Below are 25,906 nucleotides of genomic sequence, written 5' to 3'. Positions count from 1 at the left end.
GATCGTTCTGACCACGTTACCATCTGCCTAAAAACTTTCTTAACCCTGTGCCTGTAACACAGAGTCAAGGGACCTCACCATGGCATCGGCGCCCTCCCATGGCACCGGTCTCCGGTGTTCCTCCTCAAGAACCCTGCACTCCAGTCACACTGGGTTACTTGTGGTGTCCCCAACACACCAGGCACGTGTAATGCCTCTGTTCACCCTTTATCTCCACCTTATGTCCTGACCAAGCTTCATCTTTCAAAGCCCAGCTCACATGGCACCTTTGCTTAGTGGGATTGGTGATTCTTTTATCTCTATTCTCCCATTCCCTCCATTAAAGCACATTTCATTGTGTTATACAGCCACCTGCCTCTGTCTCTTGTACTGGAGTATAAACCTTGAGGGGAGAGACTGTGTCTTAGTCATCTGTACATCCACAGGGCATGAAGTGGGCGCTCACTAGCTCCTCATTCATTCAACAATCATCCATCTGGAGCCGGGTTTCCCAACCTTGGCGCCATTGCCATGTTGGAACAGATAATTCTTTGTGCTGAGGGCTGCCCTGCACATTGTAGGAAGTTAAGCCTCTGACCCTGGCTTACCCTCATCCCTGGCCTCTGACCGCTGCATGTCAGTGGCACCACACACACCCAGTTGTGACAACCTAGTGGGGTCTCTAGACCTTGCACATGTCCTGGGGAGAGAACCGCTGGTTTAGAGCCTTCTCTGTGACAAGCACTGTGCTAGGAGCATCATTATGTTTGTGGAGAACATGCTGGGACCAAGGAGAGAGCCCTGCAGCCCACCCGCAGTTACTCCTTGCCAGCTGCCCTCAGCATGGAGATTGGTCGGCTGGGAGTCCAAGCTCAGCCTCACCAGGTCTACCAGCCCTGTAGCCCTGTCACGCCCCAGCGCCTGCCTGGACTTCAGCTGTGTGTTGATTTCTCTTAACTCAGTCTGTCTTCACCGTTTAAGTTCCAAAACCTTTGCCTTGGTAGGAAAGACAGGAGTAAAAGGGGAGTTTTGCAGTTCTGCTTTCTCACTGTCACCTGTGAACCACCCACTCTGCCACAAGCACCAGCTTGTCCCTTCCTCTTCGTATTCATGTGAAACTACTTAACCAAAGCCCCTTCTGTTGTCCTGGGGATATTCGCAAGCCTAAGCACATTCTCCCAACACCCAGCTTACAGGCTGGGGGTGGAGCCTCTGTTGCTGCCTGCCACGAGGCTTCTTTTGCCCTTTGCCCTTTTTGCCTCTGAGGAATGAATTATTTGTGTATTCTCAGAATTTGTAAAAGCCTCCCATCTTTCTTGAGTCATCTTCCTGTTTCTAGAGTTTCCAGCTCTGCTTGTCCTGAAATCTCCTTCCTAAAGTCTATAAACACTCATTTTAATATTAAATATTTATATACTAGTAGAGACAGACTAAACACAGAACATATGACTCCAAACCCAGAGTAGGATTATCCACTCTATTACTACTACATCTCCAGGTTTCCATATTTACTTTCCCGTTTATCACGTTATCTTAGTTTGAGTCCCTCCAGATACAGACCTGTGAGAAGGATTTGAGTGTAGGTCATTTTTTGAAAAGTGATCCCAGGAGACATGGGCAAGGGAGTGGAGAAGTGAGGCAAGAAAGGAAGGGAGCTCATGGAATGTGTGTTATCATGCCCGCGTTTCCACTGTGGGCAAGGAAAGTTTAATCCCAGTGGGAGCCCTGGGAGGCCCAGGAGAGCGGCCTCAGAGCTGCCCCACAGAAGGGAAAGGAGGCTGGAGGTCGATTCGCCAAATCCCCGTCCTCGGTGTTTGTGGGCACTTTCCGAGGCATTAGCTCTGCCTCTGTGGCTTGCCCTGCCTGGGCTTCATGCCAAGACTCAGGTGCTCCCAGGACACAGGAAAGAGTGTGGGATGTGGGCACAGACCTAGTCTTCAGCCATGTTCTGGGTTGACCATATGTCCTCAGGTTCCTTTCTTGTCCATTTCAACAGCCAGGCTTTGGGGGACCAGAATTAAGGAGTCACTCTTCTTCCTCTGTGTCCTGAGAGATTACATTGTCAACAGGGCCTGAACTCCAGATTTAGTAGACTGGATCTCCGTTATGGGTCTGGAGATCCTCTTCACCCCGAGCCTGCTGCTGTGCAAATTCGGTGAGGGTGTCAGCCAAGGCTCGCCATCTCCATGCTCTGCCTGGGACCCAGGTGGGGAGAGGGGTGTGCAGTAAACAGGGGGTCCTGCTTCTCCCTGCTCAGCGCCTCAGAGGGACCTCAGCGGCATTGGGTCGGGCTTCTTTGCCCTGTGTGGCAGCACACCACAGGAGATGCACCCCTCTCAGTGGGCAGCCTAGGGCCACGCACTCACCCCTGCGTCTTAGGAGAAGTGCACTGTGCCCCACCCTCACAGAGGACCCTGCCACTCTGACCAGCATTGGTGTCCCAGCCTGGCAGGGACGCTTGCTGTTTTTCTCTGCCAAGACAGCTCTTCTCTTTGAAGAATTAAGTGTTCCTTCCCCGTCATATATGTCCCCTGTTGGGAGGTGAGGAATGGCTTCACCCACCCCAAACCAGGGTGGTCTCATGACCAGGCTCAGCCTATCAGAATGCCCCAGCCCCAGGATTCTCATGCGTATGAACATGCAAGCAAGGTCACTCAGAGCCCTTTCCAGAATGGATGTGCACAAATTAGGAGAGAAAAATGCCTTTCCCCCGGGGGTTGCCAGGGAGCTAACTAGACATGGCTATGACAGGCGAATATGTCTGCCAGCCGCTCCCCATTCCGTGGCCCTGGTTTTCTCTCCTTTAAGACAGAGCCATGACTGTGGGTGAGGGTGGCGGAATCTGTGCAGTGAGCTGTAATCTGGCCATCCATCCCCGCAGCGGTGGGCAGTAAACCAGGGTTGATGCAGCATTCAAAGCACTTAAAAACAATGGGCCAGATGTTCACTTAGAAACATGGATGGATCTTAAAACCGTAGCCCTGAGAGCTCACAAAATAACATTAAATATAAATGGAGTAGTTAGACAAGATAGCCTTCAAGGTCCCTTCCAGTCCTGTGTTTGTGAACGGTAGTGTGGATCTCAGAGGTTAGAACTATGAACTTTGTGATCTGTTTGCCAAGGCCCCATCCCTCTTTGGTTGTGGGTACCTTCTGAGGTGTTAGCTCTGTCTCTTCCAGGTTGTGGGCCTCATGCAAAATCTCAGGTGTTCAGAGGACACAGGACTTGGTTTCAAATCCCAGATTTGCCATGTACTAATTGCAGGGACCTTGGGTGAGTCACGTAAGTTCTCTGAGCCTCCATTACCTAACCTGAAAAACAAGGATAATAATCCCTATAGAGTGTACTGGACAGTGTAAGAGCTCAAGAAATGATGGGCAGTTCTCTTGCACTGGGTTGGCAGCATTTCTCTGGGGCGGGAGGAAGATAGACTGTTGTGGGCTTTGCCAATGTGGAAAAGCCCAGTAGGGAGTAGAGATGTGGATATTGTCTTAAAGGGAAGTGGTGCCCTCCACAGCTTGCCTGGTGTCGCCAGGTGTCCTTCAGGCTCCCATGGCCCTGGGTCAACCTCGCATCTGAGATGGGGCTCTCACCACGCCAGGCTGAGGCTGGCCAGGCACAGGAGGTAGGTCAGGCCCGTTTTTCAGAACAGCTCTCCCTCCTCCCCCAAGGGCGTTCATCTCCTGAGGTTGGTCTAATTCAGGACCTCAGATGCAGCCCTCTTTTTCCTTCCTCTTGTCACCCCTCCAGCTATCAGATCACAAGTAACCCAGAGAACACTTGACTAAGCCCCTGTGATGTGCTGAGCATATATCTCGGCGTGATGCCGTGCTCTCCTCATTGGGGTGCAGTGAACACAGGGCTGGCCCTGGTGGGCTCACCATCTAGGGGGAGACAGGCAGACTTCATGGGCACCTACACCTGCACCCGTGTGCAGAGTGCTGAAATGGGGAAGCGGAAGTGCCACAGGAATGTGAGGAAGGCCGCCTGACACACTTGGGGCGGGCTTGGGACCTTGGGAAGGCTGCCAGCCCAAATGGCTAGCTGAAGAGTGAGCCAAGGGTGGGCTGAGGGGGAATGAGGGAGGCAGGAAAGGGGGATACACAGGACTGAGTGTACAGGCAGATGGAACAGAGACAAGAGAGTGCTCAGGGCTCCCGAGGGTCCAGGGGAATGTGAAGGGAGAAGTGGCCGGAGCCGTGGCCAAGCCATGTGCTGGGCTTGGGAAGCCATGTCGAGAAGCCAGGGTTTGGTCTTGAGGTTGTGTGGATCTCAGAAAAGCTTTAAGCCAGAGAGTCTCAGGGATCGATTTCTGTCTTAGAAAGACAACTCTGGCTGCTGCAGAAACATTGGTTTTGAAGGGGAGAGGGCAGAAGGGAGGAAACCTGGTAGGAGGTTGTCTCAGTCATCCAGGTAAGAGTGGCACCATGGAGGGCAGGGAGGGAGATGCTGGACAATGGGGAGGGGAATGCTGAGGTGGTAGATTGGGAGAGGGAGGTCCAGGGGAGTCCAAGGTGTCTTGCCTTGTCCTTTGGGTGGTGGGAAGCTGGGAGGAAAATAGATTCTTGGGGAAGGCAAGCCTGGTAGAACGTTGGTGGGCACCACGAAGGCTGTCCTGATACCCCTTCAGTGCAGGGCCTGTTCCCAGATGCAGGGAGTGCTGTGGGCAGGCAGCCTCCAGGGGTCAGCTCCTTTAGGGACTGCCTTGCCCAAGGTCTTGCCCCTTTCCAAGGCACCCTCTCCTTCAATTTTGGTGTATGAACTCCTGGCCACCGTTCCCAACTCAGGACAGCTCTGAAGGGCCATTTTACCTTCAGTGCTTCTGTGGCATAGGCTGGGGCTCTCTTTGGACCTGATTGCTGGTCAGCATCTCCCTCTGCCCCCTCCCTTCCACAGGTGACCATCCCAAGGGCTCTCCTTGGAGGAGAGGCCCTAAATATCCTTCTCACTCACTAAACTCCAACTCAGAGTCTGGTTCCCAATGACCCCCAAGGAATCATACCTCTTGTGTCCACACTCCTTTGCAGTGACATGCAGAGATGAAGTCTATTTCTCTGAGCTGGCCTCATGCCTTGTCTCATGCCTCATGCCTTGTCTTGCTTTGACAAGGAGAATGTGTAGAAGTGACTTTCTGGGACTCCAAAGTCCAGGCTCTAGTGGACTTGCAAGTTTCACTTTTGCTCTTGGAACCCAGCTGCCACGTAAAAAGTCCAGGCTGTCCTGTTGGAGGAAGACTGTGTGGAGGAGAACTGAGGCCCCCAGCTGACAGCAGACAGCATGACCCCAGACATGTGAGTGGGCTCACCTTGGATCCTCTAGCCCCAGGTGGGCCACTCCAGCCAACACAACAGGGAGCAGAGATAAGCGTTCCCCCTGAGCCACCCAAATTCTGACTCACAGAATTGTGAGTAATAAAATGATTGTTACGTGAAGCCCCTAAGTTTTGGGGTGGCTTGTGATCAGCAACAGATAAGTAAAGCTGCATGGCTGCACCAGCAGGAAAGGCCCATGGCTCATGATCAAGTAGGGCAGGCACCCATGCATTAGAAAACCTCGGAGGGACTGGCCTTCCTGCCAGCTACCACAGGGTTAAATGCAGCTTTTATCCCCCAAGGATGAGGCTCAGGCTGTTTTGTCATCCTGGAGCCCATCACTGCTCATCTCATCTCCACTCCTGGAACAGGGAAATGCCAGTGTTATTACCTCTTAAGCCTCTCTGTGTCTGTAGAGAGCAGTGCCTCACTGCCAAAGGAGCAAATGAGGCCCAGCTTTGTGCAGAAACATTCATCGTCCTGCGCTGCTCCAGGCAGAACCCCAGCATATATTTCCCTTCTGTGGGAGCTGGCTCAGACTGCATCCATCTTCACGAGCTCATTATTCATCTGATTATTTTCATGCCGTCCCAGTGGGAAATGAAAGCCATCAATAAATCACACCATTGCTGCAGATTATATTAAACGACCTGGGCAGAATGCTGGCTGAGCCAGTCTCTGTGACCATGAGGGCCAGGGCCACTTGTGCAAGGTCCTCCTCCCGGGCTGAAGAACACTTGCTCTGCTTTCACCCCAGACATGAAGCCACCTCTCCATTGCCCTTGCTATCCTTCGTGTGATTAAAATCCATGAGCACAGAAGCCCTGGCCATGTCAGAAGGCCTGAGTTCAGCCTCTGCGTTAGCTGTGTGACTTGGGGCTGGCTTCTTGGCCTCTCTGAAGCTTGGGGCTCCTCATCTGTGAAACATCCAGAAATCCTTGTTGTGAGGACAAAATGAGAAAATGAATGTGAGATTTGCACTCTGAGAAGTGCATATGTGCACACGGGTGGCATCATATGGTCTTTATTTCAGAGTAACCGTGACACGTAGAGGGTACCATGGGAGAGACGTGCTAGATTGGACATTGAAGAGCAATGAGCAATCACGTACGATTTCTTAACTTTAGATCCTCATGTTTCAAATGGACCCAGTAGTATTTGCCCCATCAATTTCATAGAGCTATTGCGAGGCTCAAATCAAATAACAGTTAGGGGAGCCCTTCGGCAAAGTATTAAGTTGTACAAATGTAAGCTGCCTTACTGAATCATTTCTTCTCTGAACTCTGTTGTTTTGTTTTGTCTGTTTTGCTTTTACCCATCTTCCTATTTCTCTGGTTTTCAGTATTATTGTGAATCTTCCCCAAGACATTCTAAGATAATCAAGAAAATTTGATCCAGTTGGTTTTTTTGGAAGGAGAAAGCAACTGCTATTATTGAGTACTCATTCCATTTCAAGCTTTCCAATATGTTACCTCATTTAACAGCCCTCTAAATGGACATTATTTGTCTGTTTTCCTAAGGGAGGAGACTGGGACTCAGAGAGGCCAAGTATCTGCTCAAAGTCACAGAACGGGAATTTGAGCTCAGTTCTGTTCCATCACATCACACTGGAGACTCAAGAGCACTGTTTTTCTTTCATTAGAGAAACTTACCCATATTTTCACCGCCCCCCCCCCACTTTTGACCTTTCTTCTCTGTCACAATTAAGACTCCTTTAGTTAAAACTCTTTGATGGATTCAAGGGCCATGTGAAGTTTTTGATAGTCCAGACAATCATTTTTTCGTGGTGACGGAAAAAAACAATATGATGAGCTGATTCACGAGGTGGAAGAACTTTCCCATGGATGCGTTACATCCAAGTGCCTCTGCACCAAGGAACCATTTCAGGAGAGCCACAGTCTCTCTATGGAAGGTTTGAGAACGTGAGAATGTCGTCTTTTTTAAACAAAGGTTGGACTGATCACTTTAGGAAGAGAATTGGTTAGCATATCTACTGGGTTCAGGAGAGCCTCGGAAGTAACACCTTCCTACCCTCCCCTAGTTTCTGAATGTCCTGAGAAATACAGCAAGAGAATAAGGCATATAAACACCAAACTAGCTCCTTTATGATTGAACTTGATATTTGGGCTTTCTAACCTCATATTTGGATAGATGTACCCACCTGAAATATTGGCTTGGGAATTTTCGCTCTTGGAGGAGTATAACAGAAGATGTGCTTCCTTAGGGCAACCTGTGCCCAAGAGAAAGTGCAGAAGAGGCTGGACTGCACACGCCCACTTTCTCTTTTCTAATGCTCCAATCTGAGTGAGGCCAAAAGTGTTACAAAGAATGGTGTCCCTCCATGCAGAATGAGACATGAGGGGGGAATAAGCTCCCCCCCTGCACCCCCCACCCTCGCCGCCAAACAATGACATTGGAGTTTGAGGAAAACAGAAGACTAGCTAGAGCATTGTAGAATTTTCTAGAAAATATTGTTTTTAATTGTTGAGGTGGAGAGCAGTCCAGAATGAGACTTTTAGGTTGATTAAACAGGGATCAAGGCATAGAAGAAGAAGAGGGGAAATGAAGTTTCTTCCTCAGAAATTACCACCTAATAAATGTCAGAGACATTCCTGTAAACTGAATAGGCAGTGAAAAATGGTTGAGACAGAGGACCCCAATTCGGGGCACCTGTTGGAAGTCCTAATAAAAAGATCACCCAAGTTTGATTCTGAAGGCTGTACTAGGAGAGGGAGAAAATACCTTTGGCCCAAACTTTATTTGACTCATGTTTCAAGAGCTGGTTTATTCCATGCAGAAAAATTCCACCAAAAAGCATTTATGGCATAGCTTTGACACTAAATGATTGATTTAGTCTGAATGATACATGTTTGTAAAAGCAACTATAGTGATGCCTGGTAATGAAGGACTAGGTAATTTGGATTAGCTCTCCCACTTAGCACAGTAAGAAAAGCCAGACACAATATTATTTGTAAAAATCTGCTCAAAGACTTTAGTCAGCTAACATAATGGTGAAGAGTATTAAGGAAGAACAGAACTTATGAGAGCTAAATTCAGAATTTGGGGCTCTCAGAGTATGTTCTCTGACCAACATTGAATTAAATGAGAAATCAATAATAATAAGATATCTAGAAAAACACCTACGTATTCAAAATTAAACAATGTAGTTCTATATAATCCCTGGGCCAAAGAAGAAATCCCAAGGAAATTAAAAAGTGTTTCCAACTGCATGAAAATGAAAATACAATAACTAAATTTGTGGATTTAGTTAAACCAGTGTTTAGAGGGAAATGTATAGATTTAAATGCTTATATTAGAAAAGATGAAAGGTCCAAAACAAATGCCCAAGTTTATCCTTTAAAAGCTAAGGGAAAACAAAAAAAGAGAGGCAAAGTAAACCCAAAGTAAGTAGAATTTAAAAAAGATAAATGCACAAATTAATATAGAAAAGATCAAATAACGCAAAAAATTAACAAGGTCAAAAGTTGTTTCCTTGAAAAGATTAACAAAATTGGTAAATCAATCCCTAGCTATGGTGATCATGAAAATACAGAGAGAAGACGAATGACTAATATCAAGAATAAATAAAGCATTATTACCACAGACATTAAAAAGTAAGAGGGTGTTATAAATAACTTTATACCAAAAAAATCAATGCCATAGATGAAATGGACACATAACTTGAAAAATATAGTTGACAGGAAATGTCACAAAATGAAACAGAAACTCAGAATAGCCCTGTATCTATTAGATAAAATTGATTGGTTGTTAAAACAACAACAACAACAAAACTTCCCGGAAATAAAACTCTGGGCTCTAATATCTTTACTGGTAAATTCTATAAAAAATTTAAGGATGAAATAAAATAATACCGATCTTATATGCAATCTCTTAGAAAATAAAGAATGTGGGACCACTATCTGACTAAAGTTTTGAAGTAAGCATAACCCTCATACCAAAAATCTATGCAAGATATTGCAAAAATAAAGTAAAATAAAATTAGATAAACACCCCTTATGAACAGAGATACAAAAGTTCTTAACAAAATTTTAGCAAATTGAATCCAGAAGGCTAGTGCCCCTGTGTGGCTGCCAGGTCTGAGGGTTTGCAGCAGGGGTCGCTCTTGGTTCAGCAGGCAGGGAAAAGTGAGGACAAGCTGGGGTCCAGAGGGACCCCTGCATATGTCTGCCACCACATCTAACCATGATGACCTTCAGAAAGGAACAGCTGCTGTTTCACTTCTACCTTCCAAATCTATATAAGAAAAAATTGGGGGTTAGGAGAGGCGGACAGCTGTACCTGACTTCTTCTACAGGTAACTCAGGGATTCTGGGAAGCCTAATTTCGGTTTAGCCGAGCTGGCATATTCCAAACCCTGAAATCAGCAGAGCAATGACCTGTAGGGCAGGTTGATGCTAGTGTCATCGAGGGGGCACATGGGGACTTCTGGGGGGCTTGCGACACTTCTAGCCCTGGGTTATGGCTACGCGGATGCTCACTCTGTAGCTGTACATTTTTGTTTTGTGAACTCAACGTATGTAATATTACAAAATCAAACTCAAAAAAAAGCAACCGTGACACGTCTCTTTCCCACTCTACCGCCTACTTTGAAGCAACTAGGCCATTCTGTGCTGATTCTTTCTGGAGAGGAGATGATAGCGAAAATGCAAAGAAAAAGAAAAATAGACTTTTCCCCCTGACATTTTGCATTTCAAAACTTAAGCTCTTCAGGTAATGGAAAATTGCACAACCACTCTACTGTATAGACAGATGTCAATAGTGGACTTGGATTAAAGGAAAACCCGGACACAGGCATTACGTGGGTAAATCAAACAGTGTTTATTTATCTAAAGTAAACAGGTGGAGGCCATGAAGTCAGGACACAGAGTGGAGAGACTAGCAACGTTATTTGGGACAGGCAGAGGTGACCACGCAATAGGCTCACGCTTGTGTATGATAATGTCTGAGCGAGGGTGGCAGCAGACCCTTCTGAAGCTTGACTGCCCCCACTTGTGCCACCTTTGTGTCCTGAAGAGAAGTGCAGTTCCATCTACTAAGACTGGTGCTGTTGTCTTTCTCTACTTCATCGAGGAGAGTTATGCCAGGTTTAAAACTGGTGCAGTTCTGCATATGGGTGAGTGGGATTATGTGCCAGGACCACATCACCTGAGCCAGAAGCTCTCATCAGTCTCAGGTGGCACTATGTGCTACGTGACTCAAAGGACATGTGGTATAATCCAGTCCACGTGGACACAAATGCAGTCTCTTTTGCCATCCTTCACCTCCCCACATCACAACAACCCAGTCTCCATGCCCAGGTGTCTCTGGGAATCATGCTAACAGGCCCTAGGACCAGGGGGAGGACATAGTGCCAAAGTCATTGCAACAGGAAGAAAATATCACGGGCAAAAGCAAGACTTCTGCCACCCCTGTCCTCCAAACTCCAGATGAGTCTTCCTTCCCCTCCCTAGGCTGGGGTTATGCAGAGTTGAGAGATGTGGTATTATAAGCTGTCATCTCTCTGCTCCTAAAAGCTCTTCTATACTCTGCTTTATGACGGTGAAGCTGTAACTTTGCAACTCAGTTTCCTTGTTGCCAACAGCTCCCTGCCAGGTCCCGCTGATAAGGAACACTAAAGGGAGACCAGAAGACAGGAGGATGGAGAAGGGTCATACTCCTGTGTATTTGCTGTTGCTGTCAGCGTTACCCTGGCAGCAGAGTTGGGTCCAGTTTCCAGTGTTTCTCTATGATCCCGCAATCAACCCATCACACCCCATCAGAGGTAACTTAGACCTTCCCTCTGGGCTCTTGTGGTTCAATGGCATTAGCTCACGCCCCCTCCTCAGAGATTTGAGTCCCAGCTCTGTGAGACCCCTCTTCCAGGGTGCTGAGTTCTGATCTCTTCCCTTTGTTCTCCCAGTCCTAGGAGTGGTAGCTGTTTCCTGCAGTTACATGTTTGCATGACATCAGTGTTCTTTTTCTGCCTTTTCAGTCCTTTGATAGCCGTCCAGCCAATTCCCTATATCAAATCCTCTCATTGGCTGCTAATAGGTACGGGTTTTCTCTTTGGTGTGATGAAAATTTTCTGGAATTAGATAGTGGTGATGGTTGCAAACCTTGTGAATATGCTAAAACCCACTGAATTGTACACTTTAAAAGGGGGAATTTTATGACATGTGAAGGATACCTCATTAATATTATAAATACTCTATGTTGAATTACCTGACTGGAAACTGATTAATAGAGCATTAATCAAGGAGAGCGTGGTGTCTAATTTTATGTGTCAACTTGGCTGGGCCACAGTACCCAGATCTGTGGTCAGACGTTATTCTGAGCGTTTCTGTAGGGGTGTTTTGGATGAGGTTAACATTTAAATCGGTGGACTTGGAGTAAAATAGATTGCCCTCCAAAATGTGGGTAGGCTCATCCAGTCGGGTGAAGGCCTGCACAGAATAAAAAGACAAGTCTTCCCCAAGCAAGGGAGGATTCTCCAGCACACTGCCTTTGGACTTCATCTGCCCATGTCTTCCCATTTCTACATCAGACAGCCTTCGGACCTGAACTAGAACATCTGCTCTCCTGGGTCTCCAGCCTGCCAGCCCAGCCTGCAGATTTTGGACTTGCCAGCCTCCAGAATTATGTGAGCCAATTCCTTATAATAAGTTTTTCTTTATATACACACACACATCCTGTTGTCTATTTCTCTGGAGAATCCTAATACAAAAGCAGCTGTTGGCAGTCCCAGGGAGAGGAGAATCAACCTTGCTGAGACCCTAACGGATAGATTTGTGGGATCGTGCAACCACGGGATGATCGCCAGGAGCTCGAGAGAGGAGGAGGGAGGGACTTTTGGAGACCACTGACTGAGGAGTAGAGGGACGATAGACATTTAATGATGCTTCCCTGACTTAATGATATTGATGATGTAATAGATCTCCCCACTCTTTGAAGCCTTGGTTCTCTGTAAGTCCTTTGGAACTCAAATACCACCCCAGAGAAAGTGGGATGAAATTAATTAACTGAAATTAAGTTTATACTACCCAGCAGAGCTCCAAAGAGAAATTCAGGCCAGTATTGAGAATGTTAGAAAAAGTGTCCTTCCTTGTACATTCGCGCTTGTGAATTGGGATTCACAAGCACTTCACAAACATTTGCTTTTACTTGTCTACTTTCAAGATACATGTTGGCATTTTGTGGTATGACATGAAATGACTTTTCAGAGATAGAACCTTCATTTGTAACTTTGCCACTCAGTGTCAGGGCAGCTGTGTATCAAGGTTATTACGGTGGCTGGCTATGGGCAGAATGTTTGTGGAACTTACAAAATATAATCTAAGATTGATGTAGCAGAGTAAAAGTCCCCAAATAGCTGTCGAGTTTGAAAAATAAGAGCAAAAAGAGAGAGCACAATTTATCAGACAGAAAGATATGATAACATATGGCAAAGCCATGGGTAGTTCCTGTGCAGGAATGGGCAAATAGATATATGTGGAAAGTAGAGGGACCCTGGAAGCAGACCCCTGGACATGGGAGCATGGTGTGCGACAGAGTGCCACAAATACCTGGGGGAAGAGAAGACGGTTTTTTAGATGGCATTGGAAAAACTTACTCTATGAAAAAAAGAGTTGAATGCCTATTTCTTGTCCTATACAAAGGTAAACCCCACTTAGATTTAAGAGCTACATTTGAAAGGTGAAGCTATAGAGTTAACAGAAGAAATTGTTGAAATACATCTTTGCAACTTGATAGCCAAAGACTTCTTAAATGGGACCCTCAAAACCTCTCTTCTTAGGGAGAACAATTAATGCATTTGATGATATCAATATTAAAGATTTTGTTAAATGATCTTCATAGATGATGTTAATAAAGAGATGACAGATTGGGAGGTGTTTTTTATGATGTCAAAAATTATTGGGACAAATGGGGAATGTTGAATATGAACCCTAAATCAGACATTAGTGGTGTATAAATGTTAAATTTATTGAGTGGGGGAATTTTATTATGGTTTATGTAGGAGAATGTCCTTGTTCGTAGGAGATTTACACTGAAATAGTTAGTGAAGTGTCTGAAACGTTGGTAATCACAGAAAGGAAAAAATAAAGCCAAAATGAGATACACATTACACACATCAAGTTGACAAAAATAAGAAAGCCAGGTTATGCCAAATGTTGGGGAGGCCATGGGGAACCAGAAACCATGATCTCTACAGTCTAGAGGTCTTAAAGGGCAATCTGGCAGTGCAGAACGAAACTGGGCATATGTGTACCCTAGCACCTAGCCACCTGCTCTCAAATGCCAGAGAACCTCACTGGGACTGAGATGGTCACCATAGTGTTGCTTATCTTAGGGAGGATGTGAAGCCACCTAGGGCCTATCCCCAGGGGATTGGATCAGGCAAATTAGGTAGACACCTACTAGTCAGGGTCCACTTCCTACCCAAGCCTTATTAGAATCAGAAGCCAGAACTTCTGAAAGACCTGGAGAGAGGGGCCAGAAACAGGAGAATGGGCAGGTGGCAGGGGGAACCTGTGGGAGGATTCAGGAGTCAGGAGTCTGGAATTAGTTTGAGTTGAGGAAAAGAAATATAATTATATTTTTGCATGTTTAAGTTTATGAGTAGAGCTTTACTCCTGCTATACTGTCATTAGCAACTGTTAGGTTCCCTAACTCCCCAGGAGCCAAATGGAAAGATAATGCTTAACCCAAAAGGACTGGATCCATAGTGGTGGAATTTTAGGCAGAGGACAGTCTAATGGGGGGATATTTTTGTATGATGGTAGTGGGAAACCCATGGTGCAGCACACGTGAAATTTTATGCATGGCCTAAAAAAGATTTTCAGAAATTCTAGAGCTTCTTTTTCTTAAGCAAAATGTATAATGGTGTCCTAAAAATAAATACCCACTGTTTAGATGGATGCTAGCAAGGTCTTAGCAGTGTATGTGAAGGTCTTTTCAGGGAAGAAAAATAGATCAGTGTTCATTTACTGTGTAGAAAAAAAAAATCCCTCAAGTTTTAAAAGATTAATGTATCAGTTCTTTTTGCAGGTGTTGATTGTTATCTTGTAGCACTCAAAGGAATTTAAATTCCAATGCCTTTGTCTCTCTTGATGTAAAGTAAGGGACAGATATTGAACTTGCTATAACCAAGGGTGAGGACGCAGAGTATCCTCTATCTAGCATCAAAGGAGTCTTTGCTTGTTGAATTTATGCAGGGACAAAACCTTGGGAAGAGAACTCTCTGAGCAGTGAGCATGTCTGAGAAAAACCTGTTCCAGTTCCTGTCCCCCCCCTCCCCCCTCCCCCGCCCCACCCCCCTGAGACCTAGGCCAGGGTGAGAGGGAGAAGTGAACTTGGACTGAGCTGAAACCATGTGTCAGGGCCCTGGGCTAGGCATCCTATGAGGTCTGGTTTGTATTTCTCACACTTCCCCTCATGAAGCAGGCATCGTTCCCACCCAGCTTACAGATAAGAACACTGAGGTCCAGAGGGATTAAAGCAGCTGGCCCGAGGTCACACAGCCAGTCCACGAGCATGCTAGGATTCCAACGCCAGGTGGAATTCCTACCGCACTGGGCTGCCACGCTCAAACAAAAACTGAAAAATATTCTGAAGCTTTCTACCAGGCCTCAACAGGGCTCCAGCTAGTTTGTCTGAGCTTGTCCTAAAGATGTCCCCCACCCTTCTTAAGATGCTTTGGCATTCTGACGCAGTCAGCAGAAAATAGCTGCAGGAGCAATTACTGCCCCAAATTGAATCTGTAAATTTCAGGTCATTCAGATCTCCATTCCATATGCAGACTTTATTAATACCGCAGCTTCAGGTTCAAAATGTCATGTTCACTGAAAAATAGGAAAAAAAAAAAACCCAAAACAGTCCATTGTAGCCATTGGGGCTCTTACAGAGCAAGGCTCAGCTGCCAGGGACACTTACCAATTGCCCAAAGAGATGAAGCTGGAGGAAATGCAGTCTGGCTTCCAAACCTTTAATAGGCTACGATTTTGAGGCTCTTTGCCTCTAACCTTTCAAAATTCCTGCTCTGCAGGGAGGAAGAGGCATCAACTAGAGATCAAGGTTGATGAAAAGCTGAATATTCAAACTGACATTCACCAAGAATGATGAGGGAGGGAGCTTTAATGGCATAACAAACGATTCTCCTGAAAGAAAATGTCAGGCAGGCAATTTTTTTTCTTGGACTTTCTTTCCTCATCATCTCCGGCCCCCCTCCCACAATCCACCCACACACACTTAAATTTTGGCTTATTTAAACTTCAGGAGATTTGCCAGCCAGGCCGGAAGAAGTGAAATTAGGACAGTTCCAAAGCCTTGGTTTTCAGACACTAATAAATTAGGTGAATGATAAGGCATCGGTGAAAACCTGCAAAGGGGCCAATTTTAAAGTGATTCTTCCTGCCTGCGTCAGCACTGGCTTTGGTGGGGCCTGGGATCATGGTAGAGAATCTCTCAGGTCATGGGAGTATGTTCTGCATTCTGGCATATTTGGGGATGGAGAGGCAAAATCCCATCCTGAAGTGGATTCAGTGTAATTAGGTCCAACAGAATTGTTCTGCTTCCAGATGAAATGTTTGTTTCAAACAGATCAGCTTTGCAAGGATGTCACTGAAAACCCCCACTGTCCTATTAGGAGATAACAAGTCTGTGTGCAGTTAGTCTGTGGCTCATTTGGCTTTGCCTGGTGTTGGATTTTGTGTGATTATGGGGTCCTCCCTTGGGTTTTTTCTCCAAAGAGGGAAATGACTCATGTACTATGGCCTCGTTATTTACAGGAGAGTGGCAAGATCTCATAAAGAAGGTTCTAAATATTAATGTTTCAAATTGAGACGGTAAATTTTTGCAGCCAGTTCGATTTACCTATATCTATGTTTGTTCTGTCATCCCTATCTGTCTGTCTATCTATCTATCTACTTACTTACCTACCTACCTATCATGGTCTAAATGTTTGTGTCACCACCACATTCATATATATATATATTTTTTTTCCGGTATGCGGGCCTCTCACTGCTGTGGCCTCTCCCGTTGCGGAGCACAGGCTCCGGACGCGCAGGCTCAGCGGCCATGGCTCACGGGCCCAGCCGCTCCGCAGCATGTGGGATCTTCCCGGACCGGGGCACGAACCCATGTCCCCTGCATCGGCAGGCGGACTCTCAACCACTGTGCCACCAGGGAAGCCCCACATTCATATTTTGAAATCCTAACCTCCAAGGATGATGATATTAGGAGGTGGGGCCTTTGGGAGGGGCTTAAGTCTTGAGGGTGGAGCCCTCATGAATGGGATTAGTGCTCCATAAAAGAGGGTCCAGAGACATCCCTGGCTCCTTCCACCTTTCAAACAGTAAAATGGCACCGGCTATGAACCAGGAAAGGGCCCTCACCAGACCATGTTGGTGCCTTGATCTTGGACTTTGCAGCCTCCAAAATGGTGAGAAATAAATTTCTGTTGTTTATAAGTGGTATTTTGTTATAGCAGCCTAAACAGACTAAGACATCATCTTTCTTCTCCTTCTTTTCCTTCTCCCCTATCTATCTATCTAATCATTCAACAAAATACTTACTGAGCTCCTACTATCTTTCAGGTCATAAGAAAAGCCCAAGACAAGCTTTTTTGAAGACCCCAGGGACCAACACTTGAATAACCTCCCAGAACTTATTAAAAATGCAGATTCCAGGCCCCTCTTCCAGGAATTCCGATCCAGCAGCTACTATTCATTAAGCACTTCCTAGGTACTAGGCAAGGTACGTAATAGCATCTAATCTTTACAGTATCCATTCCAAGGGGGGGTGATTATTCTTCCGATTTTACAGAGGCAGCTCAGAAAAGTTGAATAGCTTCCCCAAAGTCACATCTATTAAGGGGTAGGATTCTAACCCAGATCCATCTGAACCTAAAATCGGTGCTCTATCCATCATACTGCTCTTAGTTCAAAACACTACCCCAGTTCTGATGCCAGCCCAACAACTGGCAATGTACCCAGTTAGTTAGGCTGATAATGGTTTTCCTTTCAGTGGACTTGATTTGGGTCTTCCTCGGATATTTTCTCTGGCTGGAAGCATTTGGCCCCAAAACCCAGTGTCTGCAGGAGGAAGTCTAAATTCAAGGGTTGGCATTCAAGGCTCTATACAATTGAGCTTCCTCTTATTTTATCCCTTTCAGATCCCTGCACAAACTCTGGGGCCAAGTTGGTCTGCCCTCCATCTTTTGAATGCCAAGAGGTTGTTATAATGGAGGAAGATTCTTTCATCTTTTCCAAGGCCAGCCTTTCCACACACTCTGGATCCTATTTCCCTACCTTCAAGGACAATCCTTTCTTTTCCCTGTGTGATTAATCTCCTCTCTTTCAACAGTATCTCTTCAGCAGGTGAAATGCTCTAAGGTCTCCGGTCTTTAAAAACTCCTCCTTGAGCCTGCATTTCCCTCCAGCTATTGCATCATATCTCATCTCCTCTTATCAGCCAGACTTCTCAAAAGAGTGTTTTCCAATGCAACACTTCCCATTCATTCTTCTGCCTCCTACTGAAATTGTTCACATCAAGGTCACCAAGAACTTTCATGCCGACAAATCCAAAAGCTTTCCTACTCTCACCTTAAACTCTCTGCAGTGTTTGGCATAGTGGACTACTCCCTTCTTTATTAAATACTTTCTTCCCTTTACTTCTGACTCATCTGAGGGTCAACTGCAGATGACAGAATCCACCCTAGCTAGCTTAGGCAGAAAGAGATTTAATAGGGAGAGTCCAGTGCTTATAAAAGCATTGGAAAGGTTGGAGAGGCAGCTGGAGACTGTCACCCTCCACATCTGATCCAGCAGAAACACCTCTGAGAAGAACACTGAAGAACTGGCCTGTCACAGGAGCTGCTGCCTCTGCCATGGCTGGGATGCTGCAACTGGGTCCATTTTGCCCCTGCTGTAGTCCATGCCAACTGAAGGAATGCTCCATACCTGCCTCTCAACACTCACAAAGTTAGGGACTCCCAGGACGCTCTGCTACAACTGTTCCAAAAAACCAAATGCCCCCATGGCCATGCTTGCCAGGAGGTGCAGCAGATACGTGCTATGTCCCGTCTTCCAAACTGTGAATTAGTGTACCTGCTTGGAGAAAGCTAGGTCACATGCAGATCCGAGCTGGAGGGGAGCATGGGTATGATATTCTTTGGCTTCCCATCCTCTTTGTGGGCAGGAAGGCTCATTGCAAGGAGGTGGGAATGAAACTGAATGAGCCACAGCTTCTCTGTGGGAATGAAACTGAATGAGCTACAGCTTCTCTGATACCACCATCTTCTAATTTTCATCCCTCCACAGAGTCCAATATTTCTCAGTCTCTCTGTTCAACTGACCTCTATATATCAAAGGGCTTCAGACATTGATTCTGGGTCCTTTGCTTTTTCTCTATCCTCTCCCTAGTGATCTCTCCCAGCCCCATAGCTTTTTTTAAATAAAAAATTTTATTTATTTATTTATTTATTTTTGGCTGTGTTGGGTCTTCGTTTCTGTGTGAGGGCTTTCTCTAGTTGCAGCGAGCGGGGGCCACTCTTCATCGTGGTGCACCGGCCTCTCACTGTCGCGGCCTCTCTTGTTGCGGAGCACGAGCTCCAGACACACAGGCTCAGTAGTTGTGGCTCACGGGCCTAGTTGCTCTGTGGCATGTGGGATCTTCCTAGACCAGGGCTCGAACCCGTGTCCCCTGCATTGACAGGCAGATTCTCAACCACTGCGCCACCAGGGAAGCCCCCCAGCCCCATAACTTTTAATCTCCCATTTTGATGAGTCCCATTTGTGTGTCTCCAGCCCTGTGTCCTTCTTGACCTGAATATCTAAGAAGCATATCAAACACAGCATGCTCCAAACAGAACCCAGGATCTCAGTAAAACACAGCATCATCATCCTACTGCTTCAACCCAAAACCCAGGAGACAGCCTGATACCTTGTTTTCTTTTCCTCTCAGTGGTATATCCTGAGCAAGTGATGTCACTGCATCCTCCAAAAAAAACCCCACTGCATCACAGAGATTTCCCCTGGCCTCCCTATCTAAAGAAGCCTCCTCCCTACCCATTTTTCTCTGTTATATCAACCTACTCCTTAAATTGTCTTTTTAATTTATATGTTTACTAATTTGTTGACTGTCTCCCCTTCTAGAATAAAAACTTCATGGAGGCAGGAACATCACCTATCTTATTTCCCATTATCCCTCTAATGTTTAGAGCAGGGCCTGGCACATAATTGTTGCTCAATAAATATTTGTCAAATGAGCAAGTGAAAGAATAAATGAATGATGACATGATCACGAAGGCCCCTTCCAGTCTGAAATAGTCAGCCCGCTCAGAATGATCCAAATCTTACCCATTCATTAGTGCTCAGGCCAAGCCCCATCACCTTCAGGAAGTCAAGGATGGGATTCTCTTTCCCTCCTCTGCACCAGTCATTTGACACATGGCACGCATCTGGGTGTCAGCATTCTAACCACATTGCCCATGTTCTATCTTTTCATCTAGACTCTCTACTTGAGGGAAGGGCAGTTGCCATGACCTAGTAATAGCGTCCAGCATTTACATAGCTGTTCTTGAGCCATGGGAGGTAGACTAACCTTCTCCCTAAGTCTTATAACAATTTCACTAGTACGAGCTAGTTGCTGTCAGATGCCACTTGATAGAGGAGGCTCGGGAAGTTAAATGACTCACACAGGGTCACATATTGAATGACAGATCTGAGATTCAAATCCTGAAGCCCACTTCCTGCCTTATCTTTGGGTCTTCTGGGTCCTCAGGTTGGGTTCACAGTAGATGATCCATAAAGACTTGTGAGATTGATGAGTAAGAGTGTGGGGTGGCAGAATGAACACTGTTCTAGAGAGCAGGAGACCCAGTTCATGCTTTGGGTAGCTCTGAGCAGGCCCTGCCACTCTCTGGGCCTTGGGCCCCCTTGGCAAAGGGAGTTGTTAGGTTGGATGATTTCTGAAGACTGCGGATTCATACTCTGGTACCCCAAGCAGCAGCTCCTTGGAGAAAAGAATCTTTTCTTTCTCAGTTATATCCCCAGTGCTTGCAACAATACTAGGCACACCGTAGGTGCTCAATAAATACCTGTTGACAAATGAATCCCTCAACCCCTCCCTTCATCTTGGTAGGACGGATGTGCCGGAGTGAGGATTCAGCCTTCTCCAAGTTGCAGTTAAAGGGAAAACTGACCAGAGGGATATGGTGGTTGGTCTGGTATTGAGTGTGCTGGGCTCCACATGGTGGTTCCAGATCCAGGAGACTGCTGAGATCTTGGGAAGTGTGGCAGCCTCCAGCCAGACCCTATTTCCCTACCTGAATGAGCTGTTACCCAAGGCAGTACAGGTCCTTTGCCCTCCTCCGTGTCTCCATTTCTGGTCACTACATAAGACATCCCTTCCTGGGCGGATGGCTACCAGCTCTGGCTCAACCTGTAATGCTGTCCACTCTAAATGACCCGGCGGAAGCAGCTTGGCATGCTGTCTGGCTTTCATTTTGTGGTCAAGTCCAAAAGCTCCAAATATATGTGACCCTGAGATGATAAAAGAAGATCAAAGGTTTCCTGGCAGGCAGGCCTGAAGGTTGCCTTCTTAAGTCCCTGCATCTGAGTGACCACTAAGGCAGAAGGTGAGAGCAGCCTTCTAATTCAGCCTGCCGTTTGCACACCCCCGAGGCTTTACTCTGGGATTTTGACACCTCACTTGGGAGCCTGCAGCAGGAGGTCCAGCCCTCTGGGAGGCTGGCAAACCACCACAATGGCTTGTCTCCCTGCTGAGGGACATAGCATCAGCCCAAAGGCTGGACAAAGCTCCTAGAGCGGCTCCCATGGCAAACATCAAGGGGGGAGTTTACAATCCCTCGTAGGGGCCTGGTTGAGCTCTCTGGGAAGCCCTGGGCCATCCACCGAGAGGCTCCTCCCTCCTGCCTCTCTCTCCTCCCCTTTCACTTTCCCCCCTCTCCCCATCCTTTTCTTCGGCCTTTGACTATGATTTTCTTTGAAGGAAGAAATTGTTTTGCCCCGGGAAACTCATTTATAGCAAAATGAGTGAAAGGTCTGGGCATCTTGCCCCACATGGGGCTCGTTTTCAGGTTATTGCCTTAGCGCGCCTTCATATGGCTCTCTGGAGCTTGGAACCTCTCCCTGCCAACATTACACCTGGTTTCAACTGGAGGGGAAAGGACTTCAGCTTTTCATCTTCTGGGCCTCTTTGTTATTACTGGAGCCAAGTTTTGGCCTGGGATCAGATAGGGGTGAGGGGTCTGGGAACTGGATCTGGAAAATGTCCCGGAGGCCAGGGAAAAGAAAGCTTCCCAGAGCCTTGGAGTGGCTGCCCCTCCTGGCTGGGGTGTGGCTAACCTGCAGCCAGACCAGCCTGGCAAAGGATGGAGCCTCTGGCCTTAGGGTCGTTGCTGATTTTGGATGCACGAGAAAAGACCTTCTTAGGCCTCTTGAGATGAGGAAGTTTACGTGATTTGGCTTAAGGGAGAGATGCATAAAGATGTGAAAAAGCAAAAGGGTTAAGCTGGGAGAGAACCATATGCTAAATTTCCTGAGTAGAGAGATTGCTTTTGGGGATAGTTTATAGGTTAGTGGTTAATATTTCCTTAAAAGCTGGATTATTTCTATCCCTTATTTATTATTTTTTTAATGTTGCTTTGAGAAAAACCAAATTATCCTTTCGCATGCCTAAGAGGATTTTGTCTATCGTATGTTTCAGGATCTTTATGGTGTGCATATCTAGCAAAAACCATTTCCCATAAAAATACTAAGGGAGGGCATTTCAATGGAATTTTAAGCTTATTTAAAATTAATTGCAGATTCATTTCACTGCACATTCGTTGAGGGTTTTTCTTTTTTCATTATTAATATGAAGAAATGGTGAGAGCTCTGCCAAAAGTCTGAGAGGAGAAAGTGCTGCTATAAAAGTTTTCTAGAAGCAGCAGGCAGACATCTGCCTAAGGTATGCATTCTTGGGCTAACCAGGCTTTGGCCTGTCTCTGATTAAAGGGAGCCCACGGGCTCCATTGAGAGCCTGACTTGCGGGGCCTCCATCCTGCTTCCTGCTTCCCTCCCATCTCCTCTCCTGCCTGGGCAGCAAACAGCATCACAGAGAGGATACAAATGGCAGGTTCGGGGTCATGAAGAATTCAAAGATGGCAGAAAGCAGAGACTGGATGGCAGAAGAGTGGCGTGCCCGAGGGTGCAGGTGAGAGTGGGAAACAGATTCTTCACGGATTGTCACAAGGCAAAAGTCACATTGGCCCCTTAGCTCTGTGCTGAGTGTACCTGGGAACTTGGAAGGCTACCTACCAGCAGAAACGAGTTGGTCATTTGTGTTAGGCAGTCATCGAAGGTCTCTGTGAGGAGACCATTGTAACTCAATTTAGTTTCCTTGAACTGCTGAAGCCCCAAAGATGTATGCATTGGAATTTGGTCTTGATAAGTCTATGGGTCCTGGAGATGAACAAAAGGCCTTGGTGGGCATCCAATTCACCTGCTTATTTTACACTGGGAACTTGAATGGGGTGAGGGACTTTCCCAAGGTCACATCGCTGGCTGGGGAAGAACCAGGGTTAGGACCCTGGCTCCTGATTCCTAGTCAAGTGTGCTCCATTCCACATTGATGCCATGGGGAAATAATCTCTTAAACTGGAGAGCAGAAATACTGGGAGAAACTGGGAAAGGTTGAGGAGAAGGCACGGCCCCTTCCCATGGGGAACTTGCAGTGTCAGGTAGTACCCAAGACTGGTCAGGTGAGAAGACTGTGTTTATTTTTCTGCTTTTCCATGATTGGTTTAGGGACCAGTTTTCTTATTATTAAGCTGTAAAATAATCGGGCACTTATCACTGGCCAAGATGATTATGTGGACTTGTGAGCGTGTCATTTAGATCTCTCAGTTCTGCGACCGGTGCTGTCACGATCACCACTTTGTAGAGGAGACCAAGGATGTGATCTGAGAGGGTCCACGCCTACTACCATCCCGTGGTTCCTGCCTTACATAAGTCCCCACTCTACCTGGGCAACCACAGAGGCATTTCAGCTCCCCTGCTCTCAGTGTCAACTCAGATCCTGTGTCCAAGATTCCTTGAAAAGTCTTTTCCCTGCACAGTTACCATAGGAACTGACTGCAGGACTCTTTGGGAAGGGATCAGAAAATGGTTTATCATATATACTTGGGATCATAGTACTGGGTCCTTTCTCAAGGAGATCTGGCCTCCTCTTCAATCCATGGGCCCCAGGTCTGTGAGCTGACTTAGATCTGGAAACTGTATGCAGAACCACGGCATTCCAGTGTGGCAGCTTCTGCTTGCTAGCTCTTAGTATTTTGTTTTTCAGGGTTTTTTGTTGTTGTTGTTATACACGTCAAATAACACCCTAGTCCACTGTCTATCTATCATGCCCCTCAGAACAGCATGACCAATTAGCAGTCACCAAGATCCCGACAGGTCAAGGTGGCTTGATTGCCACTCCAGCCTTGCTGCCTATTATAGTAATTATGTCCACCTTGCTGCTGCTGATTGAATGCTCTCCTTAGCATCAGCCTGTCTGGAATCCTGTCATCTCCACAAGGATTCTAGGGATCCCAGGTCCATGGCAGCGTCTGCTACTTTCAACCCTGTCCTGCAGAGAATTGCCCCCACCACCAATGAGCTTCTAAAAGATGCTGGAGAACCCCTTGCCAGTGCCATCTTTATTGCCTTATAATGAGGGGAGGTTCTGGTTGCTTTGAGGAAACAAAGTGAACTCTGTGCTTTCATATAATACATCCATTCGAACATCCCCACCTTCCTGAGAATTCTACTCCTTCCTCGATATCACGCCAAACATTCCAGCATCTCCACCTCCTGGGCCATAGGCCATCAATGAGTCCAGCCTTGAATAAGGCCTCAGCAGTATCTTAGGGCTGGCTCCAAAGCTCTTGCCAATGGCAGCTCTTGCTGCCATTCCTCCAATGCGTAAGCAGTTTCCTCCCAGAGGAGGGACTGTTTTCTCTTCTTGGGCTGTGCTGAATCCTGACCCTGGTTATTGGCCTACGGCAACAATTGATGGTACGGGAAGATCTTGAGAAAGCCAAGAATCATTTCAGGAGATGTCTGTCTCAGGTAAGGTTTATCCATGGTCTTCAGGCCTCAGGAGGCCACTCTTCTCTAGCAAAGAGAAGGGAGCTTCTTCTGCCCTGAGGATTTAGGGCATCTGGGGTTCAACATTCTCAGGCTTGTTCACCCAATGTCGTCTCTTCCATATCTCAGGGTCCCACTCTTGCTATGAAGGCTTTGACTTTGATATGGGAAAATTGTCTTCTTGGTAGCATTGCCACATTTACTATTAGATCTGGGACTTGAGTTTTAGCCCAGGAGTCCTTCCTTGTGCGTAAAAGAGATGAGGGTCTCCACAGAGACCCTCACAGTGACTTTCACAGTGAACTTTGAGTTGATTGCTACCTGATCTGGACCTGTCATTTTCTTTCCCTTCCTTTTCTTTTAAAAAATAAACTTTAATTTTTAGAGAAGTTTTGGAGTCACAGTAAAACTGAGCAGAAAGTACAGATAGATAGTTCCCAGATATCCTCTACACCTACCCCCAGCACACACATAGCCTCCCCCACAATCAATATCCCACGCCAGAGTGGTACATTTGTAGAGTACAAAATAAGATAGGTAAAATGAATTAAAATATGTCATATATCACAATAAATATAAAGTAGCTTAAGACCTCTTGGTAAAAGACAAAGATTTTTAGAGTTATTTCTTAAATATGCAAAATTTATATGCCGTCTACAAGAGACATACCTAAAACATAAGGATACACAAAAGCTGAATGTAAAAGCATGGAAAATACTAAGCCAAAGAAAAGAAATGGTGTGGTGATATTACTGTCAGACAAAATAGTATTTAAGGAAAACAGTGTAACTCACAGAAGCAGAGTATCACATAATGATAGAACATTCTTCACCAGAAAGATGTAACAATTCCAAGTGACATGAACCCCCCCCCAAAACAAGCCTTAAAATATGTAAGGCAAAAATTGACAGAATCCACAAATTTATGATCAAAGTAGATTTTTAACATCCCTCTATTATTAACTGATTTTTCTAGTAGATAAAAAATTAACAAAGATATAGAATATTTGAACAACACAAAGTTTGACCTAATAGAAAAGTACTGACTTTTGCACACAAAAGGAGAACACACATTCTTTTCAAATACACATAGAACATTTATGAAAATTAATTATAAGAAAGGCCATGGAGTAAGCCTCATAAATTTCAAAAGGATTATTGTCATACAAACTACATTATCTAATCACAATGTAATTAAGTATTAAATCAACAATCATAATGGCAAGAAACTACAACCCCCCCCCATTATTTTGGAAGTTAAAAAAAGAAACACTTCTCCATAACTCATGGGTTAAAGAAATCATACATTAGAAAATACTTAGAATTGAACACTAATGAAAATATTACATATCAAAACATGATGATGCAGCCAAAGCAATATGTATAGGGAAGTTTATAGCCTTAAAAATACTTATACTAGAAATGAAGAAAGCCTAAGAATTAATGAGCCAAGCATCAAACTTAAGAAGTTAGAATAAACGCAGA

General features: G+C 45.8%; 1 long non-coding RNA gene across 1 annotated transcript in view; it reads left to right on the top strand.

Annotated features, from left to right (window-relative positions):
- LOC132522718 (uncharacterized) overlaps window positions 1-25,906 on the top strand; it is a 68,176-nt gene that overhangs the window by 15,205 nt on the left and 27,065 nt on the right. The window contains exons 3-4 of the long non-coding RNA XR_009541309.1: window positions 10,895-11,074; window positions 11,837-11,932. This is a non-coding gene — a long non-coding RNA (uncharacterized LOC132522718). The remainder of the gene's footprint in view (window positions 1-10,894; window positions 11,075-11,836; window positions 11,933-25,906) is intronic.

This window comes from Lagenorhynchus albirostris, chromosome 1, assembly GCF_949774975.1.
Source record: "Lagenorhynchus albirostris chromosome 1, mLagAlb1.1, whole genome shotgun sequence".
NCBI classification, from domain to species: Eukaryota; Metazoa; Chordata; class Mammalia; order Artiodactyla; family Delphinidae; genus Lagenorhynchus; species Lagenorhynchus albirostris.
This window is presented reverse-complemented; position numbering and strand designations above follow the sequence as displayed.